Below are 25,108 nucleotides of genomic sequence, written 5' to 3' on the forward strand. Positions count from 1 at the left end.
GCTAATTCTCTGGAATCAGGAGAACAGTCTGTTGGGAAGGATGGAAAATAATCACCGATTCCTGCCTAAAAGGGACAAAGGTGGATTTCAATCTAATTTGAGAGGATAGTAACAGGAGGCATTTTGAAAGGAAGATTTACATTTATATAGCACCTTTCACAGTGAAAGGTCTTACTAAGGTACGTCATAACTAAAGGTCTAGTCACTCCATTCAGCCCAGTGTGGGATCCACCTGCAACAAGCAATCACCTGGTGTCATTCCAGGACAAGCCTGAGAATCCCTTCTCTTGTGAATAATTTCCACCTGGTTTTTGTAAACAGTGATTGGCTGTGCCTCCTCCACAGGCTTTGACAGTGCATTCTAGCTCTGAAACATTCTCTGACTCAGAAAGATTTTCCTCATGTCGTTATTGCTTGGTTTGTCAGTTTACGTTTAATCTTCTTCCTTTAGTTCTCAATTTTTTTTTAAGTAAATGGTGGATGTGGACACGGTTTACAACATTTGGATACGTACACGAATAGGAAAAGATTTGGAGGGAAACGCAGGCAGATGGGACTGGTTTAGTTGGGGAACATGGTCAGCGTGGACTGGATGAACCAGGGTCCAACCTTTGGTTCCATTTCCATTGTGTGTTACTCTACGACTCTAATTCACTCAAGGGAGATGTGGATGTGTGTTTACTGTCAGTTCCTAATTGCCATTGAACTGCCACTTCAAACAGATAATCAACTACATTGCTGTGGGGCTGGAGTCACATGTAGACCTGCCCAGGTAAGGACAATAGATTTCCTTCCCTGAAAGACATTGGTGAATCACATGGGTTTAATCAAGAACCAACAATGGTTTAATCACAACCATAACTGATATTTGTTTCCAATCCCAGATTTTATTAATTCAATTTAAATTTTCCACCTGGTGGGGTTTTAAACCCACAATCCCAGAGTGTTAGCCCAGCTCTTTGGATTACTAGCCCAGTAATATTACCATGACACCAACATCTCTCCAGAATTCATTGCCAGAAGGCATCACTACAACAGAATAAAGGTGCAATTTCAAGAGGAAGTTGGAGTATTGTTGAACAAAGAGCAGCCAGAGAGTGGGTTTGGTGCAAGTGACGCATTGAGAAAGGGAGCAGCACTACACTTGAAGGACTGGCCTCGAGGGTGGTCTGGAGAGAAGCTGTTTTCCCTGGTCAGGGAATCTAGGCGGCAGAGGGCAGGGTCGAAAAACATCATGCCAACCCTTTCAGGAGTGAGAGTAAGAAATACACAGAGGGTTGGACAGGTTTAGAACTGTCATCTAAATCATTATTAACATTAAATCTGAGAATTGAAGGGATGGAGCTCTGTCATGGATTAGTTGTGATCCCATTAAATATCTGATTAGGATTGAGAGACTAAGTGACCTCCTACAGTTCCCATGAGCAGTCTGGACCCTGCTCCTGAACTGCCAATGGTTTGGGCTGAAGTTGCATGGATCCCTTTACAGTTTGTACGTCTCTCAGCATTGTTCGCAGTGGCAGGTTGGTGGGGGGGGGTTGGGTGGAGAGGGCAGACAATCTAGCTCCTCTCCTCTGATCCCTGCCTTTATTTCCTTCTACCTCACAGCTGTCAACCTTCAATTAAAGTGTAGCACTTCTTCAAACGTAAAGAGCCAATTACAAGGTTTTCTTGAATGAAGTGTAATTCTATCACTCACTAATCCTGAGAAAAACAGTAAAACACAAAATGAAGCACAGCATCAGAAACACCGCTTCAAAAAGGGAGAGACAAGGATAAAGGGGTCACAGTTTAAAAGTTCTTAGAGTCCTGGAGGCATTAGGTTTTACCTGAGAACCCTGTTGTTGAATCAGTGTCAGGAGTTTTGAATCCCCAGCAGTTTTGAAGTCCGTAGATATCCTTGAGTTCTCTGTGAATGGTTGTCTCTCCAATTTGTTTTCTGACCCGGTGCTGTTTTTAAGATGAAATAAGAAAGAGAGCCTTGCAGTATTTGCTGTTACTAGTCTATACTTCTTTTTCTCATCTGCTTCTTTAAAGCAGGTGATGAAATAGGGTTCACTTGAGCATTCTCGAGCCCACTCTATTGTCTCTCTAAACTGGATACTCCTACAGACCAGCGAGCGCTGCCAATGAGATACATGCAAATTGAAACAGCCATTTAATTTCCCAACACAGTGAGTCACTCAATGAATCTTCAGTCTCTTTGGATAAATTACTCAGTTCAGTTCAGATGGTTCAAGTGATTCCACATTGATTTTGGCAATGCCTCGATGCCATTCATCAGGTGATCACTGCAGACACTTCAGGGCAATGGTTGCCATTTTAAAATCATTTTAACCTGTGAAAGCCCCAATTATAATATCAGATGATGGAAGTTAAATATTGATTACCCCCCATTGTGCCCCGATCCATTTGCAATTTCTGCATTCAGTGAACCTAGCCCATGCTCCCTTCTTATTAGAGATAGGATTTATAATCATCGAGAAAGAATAATTTGATTAGGGATAGTCAGCACGGTTTTGTGAAGGGTAGGTCATGCCTCATAAACCTTATTGAGTTCTTTGAGAAGGTGACCAAACAGGTAGATGAGAGTAAACTGGTTGATGTGGTGTATATGGATTTCAGCAAGGTGTTCGATAAGGTTCCCCACAGTAGGCTATTATACAAAATGCAGAAGAATGGGATTGTGGGAGATAAAGCAGTTTGGATCAGTAATTGGCTTGCAGAAAGAAGACAGAGGGTGGTGGTTGATGGGAAATGTTCATCCTGGAGTTCAGTTACAAGTGTTGTACTGCAAGGATCTGTTTTGGATCAACTGTTGCTTGTCATTTTTTATAAATTAACTAGATGAGAGTGTAGAAGGATGGGTTAGTAAATCTGCGGATGACACTAAGATCGGTGGAGTTGTGGATAGTGGCAAAGGATGTTGTTAAGTTACAGAGACACATGGATAAGCTGCAGAGCTGGGCTGAGAGGTGGCAAATAGAGTTTAGTGCGGACAAGTATGAGGTAATTCACTTTGGTCAGAGTAACTGGAATACAGAGTGGTGGGCTAATGGTAAGATTCTTGGTAGTGTAGATGAGCAGAGAGATCTCGGTGTCCAGGTACACAGATCCTTGAAAGTTGCCACCCAGGTTGACAGGGTTGTTAAGAAGGCATACAGTGTTTTAGCTTTTATTAATAGAGGGATGGAGTTCCGGAACCATGAGGTTATGCTACAGCTGTACAAAACTCTGGTATAGCCACACTTGGAGTATTGTGTACAGTTCTGGTCACCACATTATAAGAAGGATGTGGAAGCTTTGGAAAGGGTGCAGAGGACATTTACTAGGATGTTGTCTGGTATGGAGGGAAGGTCTTACGAGGAAAGGCTGAGGGACTTGAGGCTGTTTTCATTAGCGAGAAGAAGGTTGAGAGGTGACTTAATAGAGACATATAAGATAATCAGAGGGTTAGATAGGGCGGACAGGGAGAGCTTTTTTCCAAGAATGGTGACGGTGAGCATGAGGGGGCATAGCTTTAAATTGAGGGGTGATAGATATAGGACAGATGTCCGAGGTAGTTTCTTTACTCAGACAGTAGTAAGGGTATGGAATGCTTTGCCTGCAACGGTAGTAGATTTGCCAACTTTAAGTACATTTATGTCGTCATTGGACAAGCATATGATGTAAATGGAATAGTGTAGGTTAGATGGGCTTCAGACTGGTATGACAGGTCGGCGCAACATCGAGGGCCGAAGGGCCTGTACCGCGCTGTAATGTTCTATGTTCTATGTTCAAACAAAATCCTGCCACTGTACAAACTGATGAAATACAAACACATAAATAAGGAGCAGGAGGAGGCTAACTGGCCTTTCGAATCTCCTCCATTCAATAAGATTGTGGCTGATCTCCTTTTAATCTCAATTCTATATTCCTGCATAGCTCCAAGAATCTTTCATCCCCACCGTCATCGGGAATCTCTCTTCTTTGGTGTAAAAATATTGAAAGATTATCTTTTGAGGAAGGGAATTCCAAAGACTCACAACCCTCTGAAAGTAAAAATGCTTCCCCATCTCAGTTTAAAAATAGGTTCCCCCTTGCTTTAAAACTATGACCTACACCTGGATCCACTCCACTTGATGGGTGTTGAATGGAAAGATCAAATCATATTATTGCAACTCGGGAGGAAGAAAAATATCAGGTAGCACTGGAAATCGGAAATAATGATGGATAATGATGCTCACTGCCTGCTGTGTGTTTCCACCATGTTATATTATTGTATTTCTTTATGGGTTTGTTTAGCCAGACATTAAACAATCCCCAGTGCTCTATCACTTGGATAGTGAAGGCAGATTGGGAGACTCCCCTGTTTGGAAGTTTCCAACTGATTCCAGTACTGTTAGACACCATAAGGGAGCTCCTTTCATGGGGAGTCTGGAGCCAGGGGCCACAGATAGAAGGGTCTCTTCAGTATTTAAACAGGAAGCTGTTTACATCGCATGGTGAGGGAGCGATGCTGAAAAAAGAAGCAAGAGTCAAGACCTCGCATTAAATCTTGGGTTTGCACAGTTAACACAATGTCAACCAACAGTTATGTTGAAAAGTCCTTAGACTCCAACAATGCCTCTTGAGTAATACACCAAATCTCCTCGAAAAACCACAAGACAATACAGATGCAGGAAAGGGGAGTTAAAGCCGCAGCAGAATAATCATTTTGAGTCAAGAGACCCTCCCTCAGAAAATCCATTCTGAAGAAAGGTCACTGGACCCAAAACTCTACTTTCTCTCCATAGATGCTGCCAGACCTGCCAAACTTTTCCAGCAACTTAGAGTCATAGAGTCGTAGAGATGTCCAGCAGAGAAACAGATCCTTCAGTCCAACTCATCCTTGCTGACCAGATAACCCAATCTAATCTAGTCCCATTTGCCAGCACCCGGCCCATATCCCTCCAAACCCTTCCTATTCATATACCCACCCAGATGCCCTTTTAAATGTTGTAATTGTACCAGCCTCCACCACTTCCTCTGGCAGCTCATTCCATACACGTCCCACCCTCTGTGTGAAAAGGTTGCCCCTTATGTCACTTTTATATCTTTCTCCTCTCACCCTAAACCTATGCCCTGTAGTTCTGGACTCCCCCACCCCAGGGAAAAGATTTTGTCTATTTATCCTATCCAAGCTCCTCCTGATTTTATAAATCTCTATATAGTCACCCCTCAGCCTCCAACGCTCCAGGGAAAACAGCCCCAGCCTCTTCAGCCTCTCCCTATAGTTCAGATCCTCCAACCCGAGCAACATCCTTGTAAATATTTTCTAAACCCTTTCAAGTTTCACAACATCTTTCCAATAGGAAGAAGACCAGAATTGCACGTAATATCCAACAGTGGCCTAACCAATGTCCTGTACAGCCGCAACGTGACCTCCCAACTCCTGTACCCAATACTCTGACCAATAAAGGAAAGCATACCAAACACCGCCTTCACTATCCTATCTATCTGCGACTCCACTTTCAAGGAGCTATGAACCTGCACTCCAAGGTCTCTTTGTTCAGCAACACTCCGTAGAACCTTACCGTTAAGTGTATAAGTCCTGCTAAGATTTGCTTTCCCAAGATGCAGCACCTCACATTTATTAAGTTAAACTCCAACTGCCACCCCTCAGTCCATTGGACTATCTGATCAAGATCCTGTTGTAATCTGAGGTAACCCTCTTCGTTGTCCACTACACCTCCAATTTTGGTGTCATCTGCAAACTTACTAACTATACCTCTTATGCTCAAATCCAAATCATTTATGCAAATGACAAAAAGTAGAGGACCCAGCACCGATCCTTGTGGCACTCCACTGGTCACAGGCCTCCAGTCTGAAAAACAACCCTCCACCACCACCCTCTGTCTTCTACCTTCAAGTCAATTCTGTATCCAAATGGCTAGTTCTCCCTGTATTCCATTAGATCTAACCTTGCTAACCAGTCTCCCATGGGGAACCTTGTTGAATGCCTTATTGAAGTCCATTCAATCACGTCCACCCTTCTGCCCTCATCAATCCTCTCTGTTACTTGTCCAAAAAATTCAATCAAGTTTGTGAGACATGATTTCCCACACACAAAGCCATGTTGACTATCCATAATCAGTCCTTGCCTTTCCAAATACATGTACATCCTGTCCCTCAGGATTGCCTCCAACAACTTGCCCACCACTGACTATAGACCAGGTTCACTGGTCTATAGTTCCCTGGCTCCCTTACCACCTTTCCTAAATAATGGTACAATGTTAGCCAACCTCCAGTCTTCCAGTACCTCACCTGTGACAAGCAAAACGAGATCTTTCACTTGTCACTGTTCTTACATGTGACAATGATAAATCAAATCAAATTAGCTTCATCGTCTAGTACTGGCTGTCTCTTCTGTTATGAAGTGGAAGGCGTGTACTGTACCTTTAAGAGGGAGTGAAGGCTGTTGTAGCACTGTGAGATTACAGGCGACTGACATGTAACTAGCAGCCTCAGAGTGTACTGGAAAATTGAAAATATGTAACATTCGGTTGTAAACTAGATACCTCAGTTGTTTTGACCACCATTTGAATTTAACCACCAGTTTGAATTATGCTCCAGGATTCTAAAACCCAATCGAATTTGAATTTTACTGCATTGACAACATTGAAGCAGTGAGACGATCCAATATTTGAGGTATAAATAAGCTGGCGTTTTGAGAGTTAGCCAGTGAGAGAGAGAGAGAGAGCTCCAACTACCATCAAGAGACTGCCCAAAAAACACTCTCTATCAAAGGGACCTTTTTCATATGAAACATCTTTGTAGCAGAAGACTGAAGATGACCCAGGGAAATCTACAAACAGAGGAAGACAGACACTGGAGACAACAGCCACTGTCTGGTATTGAAAATTAAGTTGCTGTAATTTTAATAGGGGCTTTTATTGGATCAGTATTATTATAGAGTGGGAGGTAGATAATAAACCTTTAAGAGAAAGGAGGCATAGAGTTCTAAATAGTTATTGTTTAATGTCCACTTTTAGAGTTAAAGGATAAAATTGATATTTTTTCTTTAAATAGTGGGATTTGGGTAGTTCTCTGTCACTCATACTTTAACAGATTATGAGGGGGGGTGGAGGGTTTAGATCAGAGTGATGCTGGAAAAGCACATCAGATCAGGCAGCATCTGAGGAGCAGAAAAATCGATGTTTCAGACAAAAGCCCTTCGTCAGGATCTAAACTCTGGTTTCCAGCATCAGCAGTCCTCAGTTTTAGGGGAGGTGAGTTGTTCTGGGTGTTTGGTTTAATCACCACCCTGTCGTAACAACATTATCATACCAGATGAACGTGAAAAGGATTCACTGAGACTTTACACTGAAATTAAACAATTCGGACCATGGTCTTCGTTTTAAGGTGCTACATTTCAATTAAATATTCAGTATATCAAGCAAAAAAATGGCACTTTAGGAGATGTATTATGTTGTGTATGTTGCAAAGTCAGCAATTCTAGCATGAATGCTGCTCACTGGCATTCAACTTGTAATTTCACAACAAAACCTTAAATAAACCAGTTTGGAACAATATTTTGCATTTATATCGCGCTGTTAACACAGTAACACATCCCAAGTCACTCTAATTGGCAAGAATGTCATGAATCAAAATGTAACTTTTACCTGCACAAGGAGACAAGAAGCTCAGTCAGAAAAGGAGTGTTTAAGGGTATCTTAAAGGATGAGAAAGGGGTGGAGAGGAGGTTGGTTTTAAGAGGGAATTCCAGAGTTCAAGGCCCATACAGCTGAAGACACACCTATCTGTGATGGAGGGATTAGAATTACGATGTGCAGGAAGCCAGAATATAGTTTACCACATTGTAACATACATCAAGGGATTAAAGTTATACACGACCCCATGTGAATAATATTATCCTGTCAATTAGCAGACAAATTCCACCTCGGCTAGAACCATTGTCTATGAAGCACTGAAGCAGCTAAACAGTGGGAGCCAATCAATTTCAAACACTGGCTTTGATCAATGAAGTTCTGCTACAATGAAGAGTTTTCCATCAAATTCTCAGGATGTTAACTGCAAGAAACCTCTCTGCCCTCCGAATCTTGTTGGAAGGACACTCAGTCTGTCTGACCTTGACAGCTCGGTAACACTTGGACAGTCATTTCTGACTGTGTCCATCAGCCAATGAGGAAAAATGTCCTTACCAGCAGCTTGTGGAAAACATACACATTCACTCAATACACACTTCAGATACATTCACCCACGGGAGACCTAATAGAAGTTTAGACAATAGTTATGGGGCTGGGTTGTATCTATTTTGGGAAATTATTCAAGTTTAATGGATTTTGGAGAGGACTGGGGAATGAGTTTAAACAGTGTAAGAGTAGCATTAGACTGGAGATTGGATTCATTTCCCAGGGAGTGCCGAGTCTCTGTAATGTGCTCCTGGTGCTGGAGGGTGGTCAGGGTGGCTGACTCTCTGTGTCCCATCATTTTCGCATTGAGTCATAGAGTTATACAGCACAGAAACAGACCCATCAGTCCAACCAGTCCACACTGACCATAATCCCAAACTAAACTAGCTCCACTTGCCTGCTCGTAGCCCGTATCCCTCCAAACATTTCCTATTCAGGTACCTATCCAAGTGTTTTTTATAATGCTGTAATTGTCCCCACATCCACCACATCCTCTGGAAGTTCATTCCACACACAAACCACTCTCTATGTAAAGAAATTGCTTCTCGTGTCCTTTCGAAATCTTTCCCCTCTCACCTTAAAAATATGCCTCCTAGTTTTGAACTTACCCACCCTAGGGAAAAGACCCTTGCTATCCACACCGTTCATGATTTTATGAACCTCCATAGAGTCACCCCTCAACCTCCTACATTCCAGTGAGAAAAGCCTCAGTATTTATGATGTATTTTTATATCTCAAACCCTCTATTCCTGGCAACATGCTGGTAAATCTTTTCTGAGCCCTCTCCAGTTTAATAATATCCTTACTATAACAGGGCAACTGTAACTAACTGTATGTCTGGAGTGGTTTCTGACTGAGACAGAAATCTATAAAAGATTGGTGTAGTATTTTACCACATGGACTACAGCATTTCAACAAGGCAGCTCACCACCACGTTCACGGATTATTTAGGAATAGCCAATAAATGCTGAACTCAGCAACACCAGTAATGAATACAGAACACATTTGATCCCTGTGTTCTCCTGGATTGGGTTTGAGATGTATGAAAGAGGAAGTTTCTAAAATATTTCATTTTTTTACTTTCTCTGGGACTTTGGTCTCTCCAGGTGTAGCAACAATGGCCACTGTTTAATCTCAATGTTTAATCTTAATGGTTCAGGCACATGGTCTGTGGTACAGACTTGATGAATCAATTAGTTCTATGCTGCCCTCAGTCCGTAACCATTAGGAAGTGAATCACAATCCAATTTTTTTCTATTATATATCCTCAGACTTACTATGCAACCCAAATGGTAAAACAAAAGGTGGGGAAATCATTTGTTTTCACTCATTCAGGGGAGGTTAGTATCGCTGACTAGACCAGTATTGACTGCCTGTCTCTCGTTACCCTGGAGATGGCGGTCATATGCTGCTTTCTTGAACCACTACAGTCCTCAGTATTATAAACATCAACTCTGTCTCTTCAGGTACAATGCAGAGACAGTGTGAGGATGATGGGTGTGAGTGATGCTTCAGGGTTAGTGTTGACCATGATACAATGACACCCACCATTGGGTTAGGATTCAAACCAGGAAAGAGACACACACTAACCCTAATCCTGCACAACACCCCCCACAAGACCCCAAATACCATTTATAGCAACACAGTAACGGGTGGCACGGTGGCACAGTAGTTAGCACTGCTGCCTCACAGCCCCAGGGTCCCATGTTCGATTTCAGCCTCGGACAACTGTCTGTGTGGAGTTTGCACATTCTCCCCGTGTCTGTGTGGGTTTTCTCCAGGTGCTCTGGTTTCCTCGCACAATCCAAAGATGTGCAGACCATGCTAAATTGCCCATAGCATTAGGTGCTTTAGTCAGAGGGAAATGGGTCTGGGTGGGTTACTCTTCGGAGGGTCGGTGTGGACTGGTTGGGCCGAAGGGCCTGTTTCCAAACTGATAGGGAATCTAATAAAAAGAAACCTACGTTTATAGAATGCCTTTAAGTAATAAACTAGCATGCAGCATTTCACTGCTCACATTAAAGAGTCTAGCAATAAGAATCCGGATTTTCAGGAATGAGGTTGGGAAGGCTTCCTCACACAAACAGGAGTGAGAATCTGAAATCCTGTCTCCCAAAAAAGCAGCTGGAGCTCAGCCATCATGTTCCAAAGTGGGATTGGTTTCTGTTCAGTTGGTGTGTTCACATTTCCAGACCACGCTGTCGTGCAGGTCCTGCTGGTGGAACAGCCACAAGGATGAGAAATCTTCTCCCTGTGTTCTGAAACCTCACTCGCTTCCCCCTTTTCTTCCTTAAACTTCCCCCTGACGGGGAAGAGATGGTTTTGGGAGGAAAAACCTCAGTTGAACGCCTCATCTGAAATTGACAGCACTCAATGAAATTCTAAACCAGGTCAACGTTGGTCAATATTGTTTTGAAGTTTCAGCAGTTCACCTAGAATCAGAACTCCGAGTGTAATCCCGAGAGTATTCCCTTCAGGTGATCACTACAGGTTGAAATGATCTGATGTTCCAGGTGGAAAGCTGATAACTCACTTCCACAGCGACAGAAAAAACAAACAGCAAATGGCACACACAGCAAGATACATCTCTGTTTATATTACCAGCTATTTTTATCTAATTTCCATGTTTCTCCTTTTGCTAGTGATATTTAAAACATCACAAACATTTGTGTTTCCTTTTTAATCTGATCCAGTTTCCCAGCCTGCTGTTACTGATTGGAGATTTGCAAAATGGATAATGATTGGAGTCAGGACAGTGCTCAATCTCTTTCCCAGTCTCTCTCCTCCTTGGTTGGAAAGGAGTACAGTTATCCTGCACCTCCCAGGTTCCTGACTGGATACTGTTAATCTTAGCAGACTAGCAATCCAGAGAGAAAAGCAGAAGGTGCTGGAGTACATGTCGACATCAATGATATGGGTAAAAAAGAAGTGTGCAACAGGAATCTGGAGGGTTAGACAGAAGAGCAGATACACAGGCAACTCATAGAAAGGTGTGAGTGAAACAATTAGAGTTGTAGTGGATTTCAATTTTACTAAAATGAACTTGGAACCACTGAGTATTAAAAAATTAGAGGTGGAATTTTTAAAGTGCATCTGGGAGAGAAGCAATGTGTAATTAGAATATCTCATGAAGTGCTCATCTGGGTTTATTCAGCAACAGCGTTCCCATTCCTCCTGGTGACAGGCTGTCTTGCTTTCTCCACTTGGCTGAGAATTAATGAAAATAACGTTTGTTGCTTAACAAGCACACAGGAGTCTGATTGCACTTCCTCAGAGGCCTGTGTCTATGTGAAAAGCCTGTATTTTTAGTTCAGAGATAGGGAGGTAGTAGTTAGAGATGGAATAGTGCCAGACTTAATCCAAGGGAATGAAGCCATTCAAGCATCTGACATATCAGTGGGTGAGCATTTTGGGGATAGTGACTAGAACCCTAAGTTTCAAAGTCATTATGGATAGTGCAGAAGTTAAATGTCTAAATTAGGGGGAAGGCAGATTTCAATGTCATGTAACAGGATCTGGGGGGGATCCAAAATGTCAGCGATCTAGGAAGATCATTTTGCAGAGCTCCGCACCATATTGCAGGTGGGACAAAGACCCACCCCATCCTACAGGTCATCACGGTACTCTCGGATTCTGAAAAAGTCACAGAATCCTGGAAAGTTCAAAGAAGTCACTTACCTGCACTCTCACCATCAAGGGATGCCTGAGAAGGGAGCAGGCTCCCCCAAGGCCAGGATCCTCAGACTTGATTCCTTACCAGGTCCTGGTCTCGGAGCTCGTGAAATCACGCAAGATGCTAGGTCAGCAAACTGAAGAGAAGCTGGCCCCGATCTCTATCATGCTGGAAGTGTTTAGAAGGATATGGGCCAAGTGCTGGCAAATGGGACTAGATTAGGTTGGGATATCTGGTCGGCATGGACACATTGGACCGAACGGCCTGTTTCTGTGCTGTACATCTCCATGACACTGTGTTGCAGAAGCACAAGCTACAGGTAGGAGACTTCGGGAAAAGGTCAGGCTAGAAGGAGTGCAGGGTCACGGTGGTGAAAGCTGAGACTGGTTCCTCCAAGGATAGAATCCAGGCCCTGGAGACTCAGGTATGTAATTCACTTGACCAGGTTGATGATCTTGAGAACAGGGGCAGGAGGAAAAATATTTGGATCATTGGTCTGCCGGACGGGAAGGAAGGCAAGCGACCACTAGAATTTATTGAGGATTGGCTGCCAAAATTCTTTAACTTGGAGGTTGGAATGGGAAGTCTGAAGGTTAAGAGGATTCATCGAGTCACGGTGCAGAGGCCAGTCAGGATCAATGTCCTCACACTGTCCTGGTGCGGTTCCATAATTATAGAGACAAGCAGAGAATTGTGGAAGTTTCCAGAATCCAGGGGAAGGATCCAAAAGTCTTAATTTACAAGAGCTCTAGGATCATGTTTTTCCAGGACTTCTCAGCTGCGGTGATCCAGAATAGGAAATCCTACGATAGCATTAAGAAAAGACTGAGGGAGCTCAGGATCCAGTACTCTCGAAGGTACGCAGCAGTGCTTCAGATACATTTAATGGATCTGTACACCTCTGACTCATCAGAGAAGGCAAGAGACTTTGTGGACAAGTTAACTTAGTCTGAGTGATTCAATGTGTACAACAATAGCGTTGTTTGGATATGTCTTTTTTTTAAAAAGGAAATAGTGCTGGGATTTTCTTTTCCTTTTACTTGTTGGCAATAATCTGGGTTAAATTATGCTCAGGAACGGATGGGGTATTGACTTTTAACTTCGAAATTAAGCTATACCAGGGGATAGGTGGGGTACTGACTTACTTACTATTCATTTTGAACTTCTTTGTTTACATTGTTATTCTTTTTTGTATTTCCCTTTGTTTGTCGCTGGTGTTTCTGGTGTGGCTCTAGTTTGGAGGAGAGAAATGGTTGGGATAGCGAGGTTCCTATTTACGGGCAGATTAAGCCCAGTTTAGGTAATAAAATGCCAAAGTTGCTGTGTTGGAGGCAGGGCGGGAAGTTGAGGTTTGGTGAATATAGGTGCCCCCTTTGGGCAGGGTGAACTCCCCGATCCTGTACCATTGCTGTTTTATATATTGTTTAGTGTTTAGTGTTTTTGTTGTATATAGTCTTTGATAATTGTATAGGTTTATTAACTGTCGTAGTTTTAGAGTCATAGAGTCATAGAGATGTACAGCATGGAAACAGACCCTTCGGTCCAACCTGTCCATGCCAACCAGATATCCCAACCCAATCTAGTCCCACCTGCCAGCACCTGGCCCATATCCCTCCAAACCCTTCCTATTCATATACCCACCCAAATGCCTCTTAAATGTTGCAATTGTACCAGCCTCCACCACTTCCCCTGGCAGCTCATTCCATACACGTCCCACCCTCTGCGTGAAAAAGTTGCCTCTTAGGTCTCTTTTATATCTTTCCCTTCTCACCTTAAACCTATGCCCTCTAGTTCTGGTCTCCCCCACCCCAGGGAAAAGACTTTATCTATTTATTCTATCCATGCCCCTTATGATTTTATAAACCTCTGTAAGGTCACCCCTCAGTCTCCAATGCTCCAGGAAAAACAGCCCCAGCCTGTTCAGTCTCTCCCTGCAGCTCAAATCCTCTAACGCTGGCAACATTCTTGTAAATCTTTTCTGAACCCTTTCAAGTTTCACAACATCCTTCCAATTGCATGCAATATTCCAACAGTGGCCTAACCAACGTAGTGTACAGCCACAACCTGACCTCCCAACTCCTGTGCTCAATACTCTGACCAATAAAGGAAAGCATACCAAACACCTTCTTCACTATCCTATCTACCTGCGACTCCACTTTCAAGGAGCTATGAACCTGCACTCCAAGGTCTCTTTGTTCAGCAACACTCCCCAGGACCTTACCATTAAGTATATAAGTCCTGCTAAGATTTGTTTTCCCAAAATGCAGCGCCTAGCATTTACCTAAATTAAACTCCATCTGCCATCCCTCAGCCCATTGGCCCATCTGATCAAGATCCCATTGTAATCTGAGATGACCTTCTTCACTGTCCACGACATCCCCAATTTTGGTCTCATCTGCAAACTAACTAATTATGCTCACATCCACATCATTTATCTAAATGATGGAAAGTAGAGGACCCAGCACTGATCCTTGGGGCACTCCACTGGTCACAAGTCTCCAATCTGAAAAACAACCCTCCACCACCACCCTCTGTCTTCTACCATTGAGCCAGTTCTGTATCCAAATGGCTAATTCTTCCAATTTTCCATGAGATCTAACCTTGCTAATCAGTCTCCCATGGGGAACCTTGTCGAACACCTTACTGAAGTCCATATCGATCACATCTACTGCTCTGCCCTCATCAATCCTCTTTGTTACTTCTTCAAAAAACTCAGTCAAGTTCATGAGACATGATTTCCCATGCACAAAGCCATGTTGACTATCCCGAATCAGTCCTTGCCTTTCCAAATACATGTACATCCTGTTCCTCAGGATTCCCTCCAACAACTTGCCCACCACCAACATCAGGCTCACCTGTCTATAGTTCCCTGGCTTGTCTTTACCACCCTTTCTTAAACAGTGGCACCATGTTTGCCAACCTCCAGTCTTCCGGCACCTCATCTGTGACTATCGATGATACAAATATCTCAGCAAGACGCCCAGCAATCACTTCCCTAGCTTCCCACAGAGTTCTAGGATACATATAGAACATAGAACATAGAACAATACAGTGCAGTACAGGCCCTTTGGCCCTCGATGTTGCGCTGATCCAAGCCCACCTAACCTACACTAGCCCACTATCTTCCATATGCCTAACCAATGCCCATTTAAATGCCCATAAAGAGGGAGAGTCCACCACTGCTACTGGCAGGGCATTCCATGAACTCACGACTCGCTGAGTAAAGAATCTACCCCTAACATCTGTCCTATACCTACCACCCCTTAATTTAAAGCTATGCCCCCTCATAATAGCTGACTCCATACATGGAAAAAGGTTCTCATGGTCAACCCTACCTAAACCCCTAATCACCTTGTACACCTTGATCAAGTCACCCCTAAACCTTCTTTTCTCCAATGAAAACAGCCCCAAGTGCCTCAGCCTTTCCTCATACGATCTTCCTACCATACCAGGCAACATCCTGGTAAACCTCCTCTGCACCCGTTCCAGTGCCTCCACATCCTTCCTATAGTATGGCGACCAAAACTGCACACAATACTCCAGATGCGGCCGCACCAGAGTCTTATACAACTGCAACATGACCTCAGGACTCCGGAACTCAATTTCTCTACCAATAAAAGCCAGTACGCCATATGCCTTCTTCACCGCACTATTTACCTGGGTGGCAACTTTCAGAGATCTGTGTACATGGACACCAAGATCCCTCTGCTCATCCACTTTACCAAGTATTCAACCATTAGCCCAGTACCCCATCTTTTTGTTACTCATACCAAAATGAATCACCTCACACTTACCCACATTGAACTCCAAAACACCTGATCAGGTCCTGGGGATTTATCTACTTTTATGTGTTTCAAGACATCCAGCACTTCCTCCTCTGTAATCTGGACATTTTGCAAGGTGTTACCATCTATTTCCCTACATTTAACGTCTTCTATGTACTTCTCCTCTAAACACTGATGTAAAAAACTAGTTTAGAATCCTCCCCCGTCTCCTTCCGCTCTACACAAAGGCCACCTTGCTGATTTTTGAGGGGCCCTATTCTCTCCCTAGTTACCCTTTTGTCCTTAAAGTATTTGTAAAAACCCTTTGGATTCTCCTTAACCCTAGTTGCCAAAGCTATCTCATGTCCCTGTTTTGCCCTCCTGATTTCCCTCTTAACTATACTCCTACTGCCTCTTCTAAGGATTCACTCGATCTATCCTGTCTATTCCTGATATATGCTTCCTTCTTTTTCTTAACCAAACCCTCAATTCCTTTAGTCATCCAGCATTCCCTATACCTACCAGCCTTTCACCCTGACAGGAACATACTTTCTCTGGATTCTTGTTACCTCATTTCTGAAGGCTTCCCATTTTCCAGCCGTCCCTTTACCTGCGATCATCTGCCCCCAATCAGCTTTTGAAATTTATAGAACATAGAACAGTACAGCACAGAACAGGCCCTTCAGCCCACAATGTTGTGCCGACCCCTGATCCTCATGTACGCACCCTCAAATTTCTGTGACCAGATGCATGTCCAGTAGTCTCTTAAATGTCCCCAATGACCTTGCTTCCACAACTGCTGTTGGCAACGCATTCCATGCTCTCACAACTCTCTCTGTGTAAAGAACCTGCCTCTGACATCCCCTCTATACTTTCCTCCAACCAGCTTAAAACTATGACCACTCGTGTTAGCCATTTCTGCCCTGGGAAATAGTTCTTACCTAATACCGTCAAAATTAGCCTTCCTTCAATTTAGAACTTCAACTTTTAGATCTGGTCTATCCTTCTCCATCACTATTTTAAAATGAATAGAATTATGGTCGCTGACCCCAAAGTGTTCCCCCACTGATACCTTGGTCACCTGCCCTGCTTTATTTTCCATTCATCTGGCAGTTCATTCCATATATGCACCACGCGTTGTGTGTTGAAGTTGCCCCTCAGGTCCCTTTTAAATCACTCCTTTTTTAACCTAAACCTATGCCTTCTTGTTTTGGACTTCCTATATTGATCTGCTGGCAAACTGGGGAGAGCAATGGCAGATGGAATTTAATCCTGATAAGTGTGAGGTGATGCCTTTTGGGAAATCTAATAAGGGAAGGATATACACAATGAATGATAGATCCCTCCTGAGTACTGAGGATCAAAGAGACCTTGGTGTACAAGTCAATAGATCCCTGAAGGTGTCAGCACAGGTAGACAGGATGGTGAGGAATGCAGACAGTGTGCTTGGCTTCATCAGTCAAGGCAAAGAGTGTAGCTGGAAAGAAATCTTGTTACAACTTCATAAAACATTGGTTAGGTCATTGATGGAGTACTGTGTGCAGTCCTGGTCACCACATTATCAGAAGGATGTGATTGCGCTGGAGAAGGTGCAGAGGAGATTCACCAGGATACAGCTGGGAATTAAAGTCTGAGGTAAAAGGAGACTGGATAGACTAGGCTTGTTTTCCCTGGAGCAAAGGAAGTTGAGGGGTGGGGTATCTGACTGAGATTTACACAATTATGAGAAGCATAGAAAGCGTGGATCCTGAAAATCTCTTCCCTCTGGGAGACGTGTCTGAGACCAGACGGATTAGGTTTAAGGTGATGAGCAAATGCTTTAGAAGGAATCTGAGGAAATATTTCTCATCCAGAGAGTGGCAGAGAGATGGAGTGTGCTGCCTGAGAGAGGAGATGGGGGGGGGGGGCAAGGACTCTCACAACATTTAAGAAGCTCCTGGACCTGAGCACTTAAAATCCAGGGCACAGTCGGCTATGGACCGAGTGCGGGTCAATGCGATTAGTGTAGTTTGGTTATCACAGACATGATGGGCTGAAGGGCCTGTTATTCCACTGAGTGACTCAATAACATTGTGCCATTTTCTGTTTGAAGACAGATTGTCGGCCACTAAAACTTTCATGCCAGTGTCTTTTTCTGATTGAACAAACTTTAAACAGATGGTGAATCTTACTTTTCGCGCCAGATGTTGAGTGGGATTTCTTTTATATTAGAAGCTACAGGAGGCTTTTTCTGCAGCAGATGTTAAACAGGTTTATAGCGACAGATGTGTGGGTTTTCATCTGGAAATCAGGCAATTTTTTTAAAAAATCATTTGACAATGTGGGCTTTGTGCTGGGTTTTATTGAGGGGAGTGGACTGTGGGTGACTGCAATGCAGTCAGGAGAACAAAGACAGCTTGACTGAATCATTGTGCAGCTGAATATTGCAGTCAAGGTGTGTGTGGGTTTATAGCTAAAACCAAATGATAAAGAGGAACACTCCGCATTATCCAGAGGACTCACTGGATAAAGTTAACTTGGAAAATTAAAGACCGGGGCAGAGTGATGTGCATAGAGTGACTGCCTGGATGCTCAGGAACCTCTTCCCAAACACTTCCATCCGACAGGAAACAATGAGTCTGATTCTCTGCTGGGATAATCGATCAGAACAATTAAACAACTACACAGAACAGAGAAATTATAGAAATTAGCAAATTGGACTGATTTCTCAATGGGTTTGAATCCTGTGCAATCAAAATCTGAACATGTACTGTACCTAGTCAGATGTGCATGTCTCAAACCATCACTTTTCAGGCAGCAGTTCGAATGGCCCCATGCCGATGTAATTGTCATAGTCAGGGCACACTCACTGAGTGGTTATGTTACTGGACTCATGACCCGATTGAGTTAAATGCTATGCTGAGTTGTGAAGTTGTATTCAGTTGAGACAATGAAATCTACCACATTGTTCTAACCACACATTGGTCCATCAGGAACAGAACTTGGAAAGGTTCCTAACCCAATCTAGACCAAGTGTGATTCCAGTTCCAGAATTACCTTGATATAGCGTTCAGGTGAGTAAGGATGGACATATTGCAGCCACCCCAGAGTCCCTCACATCTTTAGACAAACCAAGATGACACAGAGAGGACAGTACACCAACAAAGAGAGAATTTCAGAAGATCAGAATACTCCCAGTAACTACAGTGGAACTAAAGAGTGGGACTGGGGACAGAGTGGGACTGGGGGTAGAGAGGGACTGGGGACAGAGTGGGACTGGGGGTAGAGTGGGACTGGGGACAGAGTGGGACTGGGGGTAGAGTGGGACTGGGGGTAGAGTGGGACTGGGGACAGAGTGGGACTGGGGGTAGAGTGGGACTGGGGGTAGAGTGGGACTGGGGACAGAGTGGGACTGGGGGTAGAGTGGGACTGGGGACAGAGTGGGACTGGGGGTAGAGAGGGACTGGGGGTAGAGAGGGACTGGGGACAGAGTGGGACTGGGGGTAGAGTGGGACTGGGGGTAGAGAGGGACTGGGGACAGAGTGGGACTGGGGGTAGAGTGGGACTGGGGGTAGAATGGGACTGGGGGTAGAGTGGGACTGGGGGTAGAGTGGGACTGGGGGTAGAGTGGGATTGGGGACAGAGTGGGACTGGGGGTAGAGTGGGACTGGGGACAGAGTGGGACTGGGGGTAGAATGGGACTGGGGACAGAGTGGGACTGGGGGTAGAGTGGGACTGGGGGTAGAGTGGGACTGGGGACAGAGTGGGACTGGGGACAGAGTGGGACTGGGGGTAGAGTGGGACTGGGGACAGAGTGGGACTGGGGACAGAGTGGGACTGGGGGTAGAATGGGACTGGGGACAGAGTGGGACTGGGGACAGAGTGGGACTGGGGGTAGAGTGGGACTGGGGGTAGAATGGGACTGGGGGTAGAGTGGGACTGGGGGTAGAGTGGGACTGGGGGTAGAATGGGACTGGGGGTAGAATGGGACTGGGGGTAGAGTGGGACTGGGGACAGAGTGGGACTGGGGACAGAGTGGGACTGGGGGTAGAGAGGGACTGGGGACAGAGTGGGACTGGGGGTAGAGTGGGACTGGGGGTAGAGTGGGACTGGGGGTAGAATGGGACTGGGGGTAGAATGGGACTGGGGGTAGAGTGGGACTGGGGACAGAGTGGGACTGGGGGTAGAGTGGGACTGGGGGGTAGAGTGGGACTGGGGGTAGAATGGGACTGGGGACAGAGTGGGACTGGGGGTAGAGTGGGACTGGGGGTAGAGTGGGACTGGGGACAGAGTGGGACTGGGGGTAGAGTGGGACTGGGGGTAGAATGGGACTGGGGGTAGAGTGGGACTGGGGGTAGAATGGGACTGGGGACAGAGTGAGACTGGGGGTAGAGTGGGACTGGGGGTAGAGTGGGACTGGGGACAGAGTGGGACTGGGGGTAGAGTGGGACTGGGGGTAGAGTGGGACTGGGGATAGAATGGGACTGGGGCTAGAGTGGGACTGGGACAGAGTGGGACTGGGGGTAGAGTGGGACTGGGGGTAGAGTGGGACTGGGGACAGAGTGGGACTGGGGACAGAGTGGGACTGGGGACAGAGTGGGACTGGGGGTAGAATGGGACTGGGGACAGAGTGGGACTGGGGACAGAGTGGGACTGGGGGTAGGTTGGGACTGGGGACAGAGTGGGACTGGGGACAGAGTGGGACTGGGGGTAGAGTGGGACTGGGGGTAGAGTGGGACTGGGGACAGAGTGGGACTGGGGGTAGAGTGGGACTGGGGGTAGAGAGGGACTGGGGACAGAGTGGGACTGGGGGTAGAGTGGGACTGGGGGTAGAGAGGGACTGGGGGTAGAATGGGACTGGGGGTAGAATGGGACTGGGGGTAGAGTGGGACTGGGGGTAGAATGGGACTGGGGGTAGAATGGGACTGGGGGTAGAGTGGGACTGGGGACAGAGTGGGACTGGGGGTAGAGTGGGACTGGGGACAGAGTGGGACTGGGGGTAGAGTGGGACTGGGGGTAGAGTGGGACTGGGGGTAGAATGGGACTGGGGGTAGAATGGGACTGGGGGTAGAGTGGGACTGGGGGTAGAATGGGACTGGGGACAGAGTGAGACTGGGGGTAGAGTGGGACTGGGGGTAGAGTGGGACTGGGGACAGAGTGGGACTGGGGGTAGAGTGGGACTGGGGATAGAGTGGGACTGGGGACAGAGTGGGACTCGGGCTAGAGTGGGACTGGGACAGAGTGGGACTGGGGGTAGAGTGGGACTGGGGGTAGAGTGGGACTGGGGACAGAGTGGGACTGGGGACAGAGTGGGACTGGGGACAGAGTGGGACTGGGGGTAGAATGGGACTGGGGACAGAGTGGGACTGGGGACAGAGTGGGACTGGGGGTAGGTTGGGACTGGGGACAGAGTGGGACTGGGGGTAGAGTGGGACTGGGGGTAGGTTGGGACTGGGGACAGAGTGGGACTGGGGATAGAGTGGGACTGGGGGTAGAGTCGGACTGGGGACAGAGTGGGACTGGGGGTAGAGTGGGACTGGGGGTAGAGTGGGACTGGGGGTAGAATGGGACTGGGGACAGAGTGAGACTGGGGGTAGAGTGGGACTGGGTGTAGAGTGGGACTGGGGGTAGAGTGGGACTGGGGGTAGAATGGGACTGGGGGTAGAGTGGGACTGGGGGTAGAGTGGGACTGGGGACAGAGTGGGACTGGGGACAGAGTGGGACTGGGGGTAGAATGGGACTGGGGACAGAGTGGGACTGGGGACAGAGTGGGACTGGGGGTAGGTTGGGACTGGGGATAGAGTGGGACTGGGGGTAGAGTGGGACTGGGGGTAGGTTGGGACTGGGGATAGAGTGGGACTGGGGGTAGAATGGGACTGGGGGTAGAGTGGGACTGGGGGTAGATTGGGACTTGGAGGGTAAAAGCAGATTTGGAGCCTGGTGATGTTGGAGATCTGCTTTCAATGTAAAGCAATCAGGACAGCTCCAGTGTATTTCAGTGTAGCCAGCAGTGAGCTGCTGACACATACCCATGATGTTTATTAAAGGTCACTCAATTTCAGGGCTGTCGGTTCTTCCTAATGTAATAGAAGTTTCACATTATCCAAGGTCTCACTTTGCAACCAACATGTTCCCTCGACTACTTCCATTGAACTCCACCTTGTAACTAACCTTCACACGTCCCAAACCTCTGTCCTTCTCTTCCGTAACCTGGAGGCAACACGTGGTCTGCCTTCTGCTTTGACATTGTGCACAAAGAACAGCAAAGACCCAGCTGAAATGTCTCATGTTCTGGCCTGCTTTCACATTTAACATCACACTGAGTTCTGGTTAATGAGGAGAGTTAATGATTTGAACCCTGAGGGTGTACACAGAGGATCTCATGGGTAACCTCACAGTCTTTAAACAGTACTTGGGTGAGCACTTGAAATGTCATAATGTTCCAGGTCTAATGCGAGAAAGTGGGACTCCTGTAAATTGAGAATATTTATGGCAGCACAGACTGGATGGGCGAAAGGGCTGGTTCTGCACTGTATGATTTTATGATTCCATGAATCCCAGTGATGAAGAAAGGAATGATATCAATTTAATGTCGTCCTCCACCAAATCCCAGTCCCACTCTACCCCCAGTCCCTCTCTACCCCCAGTCCCTCTCTACCCACAGTCCCACTCTACCCCCAGTCCCACTCTGTCCCAGTCCCACTCTACCCCCAGTCCCACTCTACCCCCAGTCCCACTCTACCCCCAGTCCCATTCTACCCCCAGTCCCACTCTATCCCCAGTCCCAACCTACCCCCAGTCCCTCTCTACCCACAGTCCCACTCTACCCCCAGTCCCACTCTGTCCCAGTCCCTCTCTACCCCCAGTCCCACTCTACCCCCAGTCCCACTCTGTCCCCAGTCCCACTCTGTCCCCAGTCCCACTCTACCCCCAGTCCCACTCTGTCCCAAGTCCCTCTCTACCCCCAGTCCCACTCTACCCCCAGTCCCTCTCTACCCCCAGTCCCACTCTGTCCCAAGTCCCTCTCTACCCCCAGTCCCACTCTACCCCCAGTCCCTCTCTACCCCCAGTCCCACTCTACCCCCAGTCCCTCTCTACCCCCAGTCCCACTCTACCCCCAGTCCCTCTCTACCCCCAGTCCCACTCTACCCCCAGTCCCTCTCTACCCCCAGTCCCACTCTGCCTTTTCAAATGTCACACCCTCAATCTTTATGCCCATCAAGGCCTGTAACACTATTTTTCCCATCTTCCCAAGACCCAGGAGCTTTCTCCATCCTGTGTACTTTCTTTTACTCTCATGCCCCTCAATTCCTTCTAGCAGCTGAGTCCAGCCTCACCATAACCCCGCCGACCTGACCCTCCTACCTCCCAGCCACTGATGGTGTGATGGTGTAATGGTGTAGTGACCGGATCAGAGACCGAGAGTCCTAGTGTCATGCTCTAGGATATTGGTTTGAATCCCACCACAGCAGATGATTAAATTTGGATTTAATTAATTCACAGGCCGGGAATCCTTAAAACTAGCCTAACATAACCACTGTTAACCACTGTTAATTATTATAAACCACATGTTATATGTTCTGATAACAACCACTGCATTCAAAACATTATCTCTGTTTCTCTCTCCGCGATGCTGCCAGACCTGCTCAGTTTCTCCAGTAATTTATGATTTTGTTTCAGATTTCCAGCATCCACAGTATTTTAGTTTTGAACATATATTCTTTTTCAGAACTGCCTGTTACTGTTTTCTGGACGGCACGGATACTGGTAGAATAGGATCAGAAGGGCCATTCAGCCCTTTGAACCTGCTCCACCTTCAATATGATCATGGCTGATCGTCCAACTCAGTCTCCTGTTTCCACTTCCTCCCGCCTCAGCCCATACATTTTGATCCCTTTAGTCCTAAGAACTGTATTGAGCGTCTGCTTGAAAACATTCAATGTTCTGGCCTCAACTGCTATCTGTGTCACTTGCTCACCACTGAAATAACACCCCAGAGGCTAGTATCCCGTTACCACGTCCCCCGTTATTTCCACGTGGAGAATCCTTGACACTGATCCAGCTCCCTCAGAGCAAGCTTGCAATGGATTCAGGATCTGAGTGACCCTGACGGGACACTAACTGAATGACACTGAGCAGGTTACTGCTGATTGAACCCATTATTGCTGACACCTTCCTTCACATTTCTATGGTAGACCCTACAACGATGGGTCAGTGACTGGCTGCAATGCAACGGCCCTGTGTATCGTCCACAGGACACACTCGGGAAGTTTATCACGTTGTTGGTAGGTGTCAGTGTTTTTGCTGGAATGGAACAGCTTGGTCAGAGATGTGTCAATCTTTGGAGTTAACTCAGTTTCCAGTATCTCCAGCCATTTCTTGACATTGTGTGAACCTCTGATATTCCTGTTTATATCTGTCAGCCAGTGCTCCCTGATTGGAACAAGTTAACAGCCCAATCTGGAAACCCCTATTCTATGTGGTCCACCTGGGGCTGACCCCGTTACAATCACTACAACCACTCTCCAAGTGAAGAAATTTCTCCTGATCTCAATCTGAAATGGCTGACCCCTTATTCAGAGTCTGTGACCTCTACTTCTGGACTCTGTCATCCATCCCGCATTTACCCTGTCAAGTCCTGACAAGATACCCACTGGCTACCTCAGGGAAGAGTAATCTTGTGGTAGGTTCTGAATCAGAAATTAGGCTTCAAAAGCACATCATTCCAACAAGCCTGTTTCAGACCCAGACACATTTCGACCGGATATTGGATGGTCGTGAAACCCTTTGACACCAGTTCGAGTTAGGGTTAGAAACAGACACTGGGCTAGGGGTGGGTTAGAAACGGGTTAGGGTTAGGACTAGGGTGAGAAATGTGTTTGGATTAGGGCTGGGGTTAGGGTTAGAAAGGGGCACAGAGCTTGAAATGGGCACTAGGTGGTTAAATCTCTAGCTGTGAAGATTTACCAGGAATGAAAATAATAATGTCTTCTTAGTTTCACAACAGCACAGAAACAGGCAGTTTATAAACAGGTTTGATTTTTGTTTAATAATTGACTGTAATATGAGCTAAGATCCTTGTTGAGTTGCTATAACTACAGAGATTATATCTCCTGTCGATCTCAGATCGCTCACCTTAAACAAGTGGCAATGATGGAAATCAAACAATTTTGAAACATGATTTTTAAATTCTGCACATTGTCAAAATAATTTTATAATCATTCCCAGATAATCATCCAATAATATCCATTGTCAGTCTTCCCTGCCACTGAGTTTTTTGTTTGAAAGAGACATACACGTTCTTTCTGGCACAATAAAACAGAAATACTACACAAACCTGCCAACCATATGCAAGATATTTTACAGTTAGCTTGAGTGGTAAACATTACAGAGTAAGAATGTACTGTCCTCAGGGAATACTTTGAAAGTTAATCTATTAATTAATTTCTGTTTCCAACTTCAAACTATTGGAGTAGTGTTGTACATCAGAATTATTAAATGCATATGTGAAGGTATTA

At 45.9% G+C, this 25,108-nt stretch overlaps 1 protein-coding gene across 6 annotated transcripts in view; it reads right to left on the bottom strand.

The window, feature by feature from the left end:
- Positions 1-25,108, bottom strand: part of nav3 (neuron navigator 3) — a 927,909-nt gene that overhangs the window by 487,710 nt on the left and 415,091 nt on the right. Inside the window, exon 3 of one of the 6 annotated variants that reach the window (XM_072552054.1) lies at positions 1,830-1,950. The exons of 4 other annotated variants lie outside the window; for them this stretch is intronic. The gene's annotated coding sequence lies outside the window, so the exon portion shown is untranslated. Of the gene's footprint in view, positions 1-1,829; positions 1,951-25,108 lie in introns of those variants that run through there. One more of the 6 variants, XM_072552058.1, reaches the window with a different exon arrangement.

This window comes from Chiloscyllium punctatum, chromosome 32 (assembly GCF_047496795.1).
Source record: "Chiloscyllium punctatum isolate Juve2018m chromosome 32, sChiPun1.3, whole genome shotgun sequence".
NCBI lineage: Eukaryota > Metazoa > Chordata > Chondrichthyes > Orectolobiformes > Hemiscylliidae > Chiloscyllium > Chiloscyllium punctatum.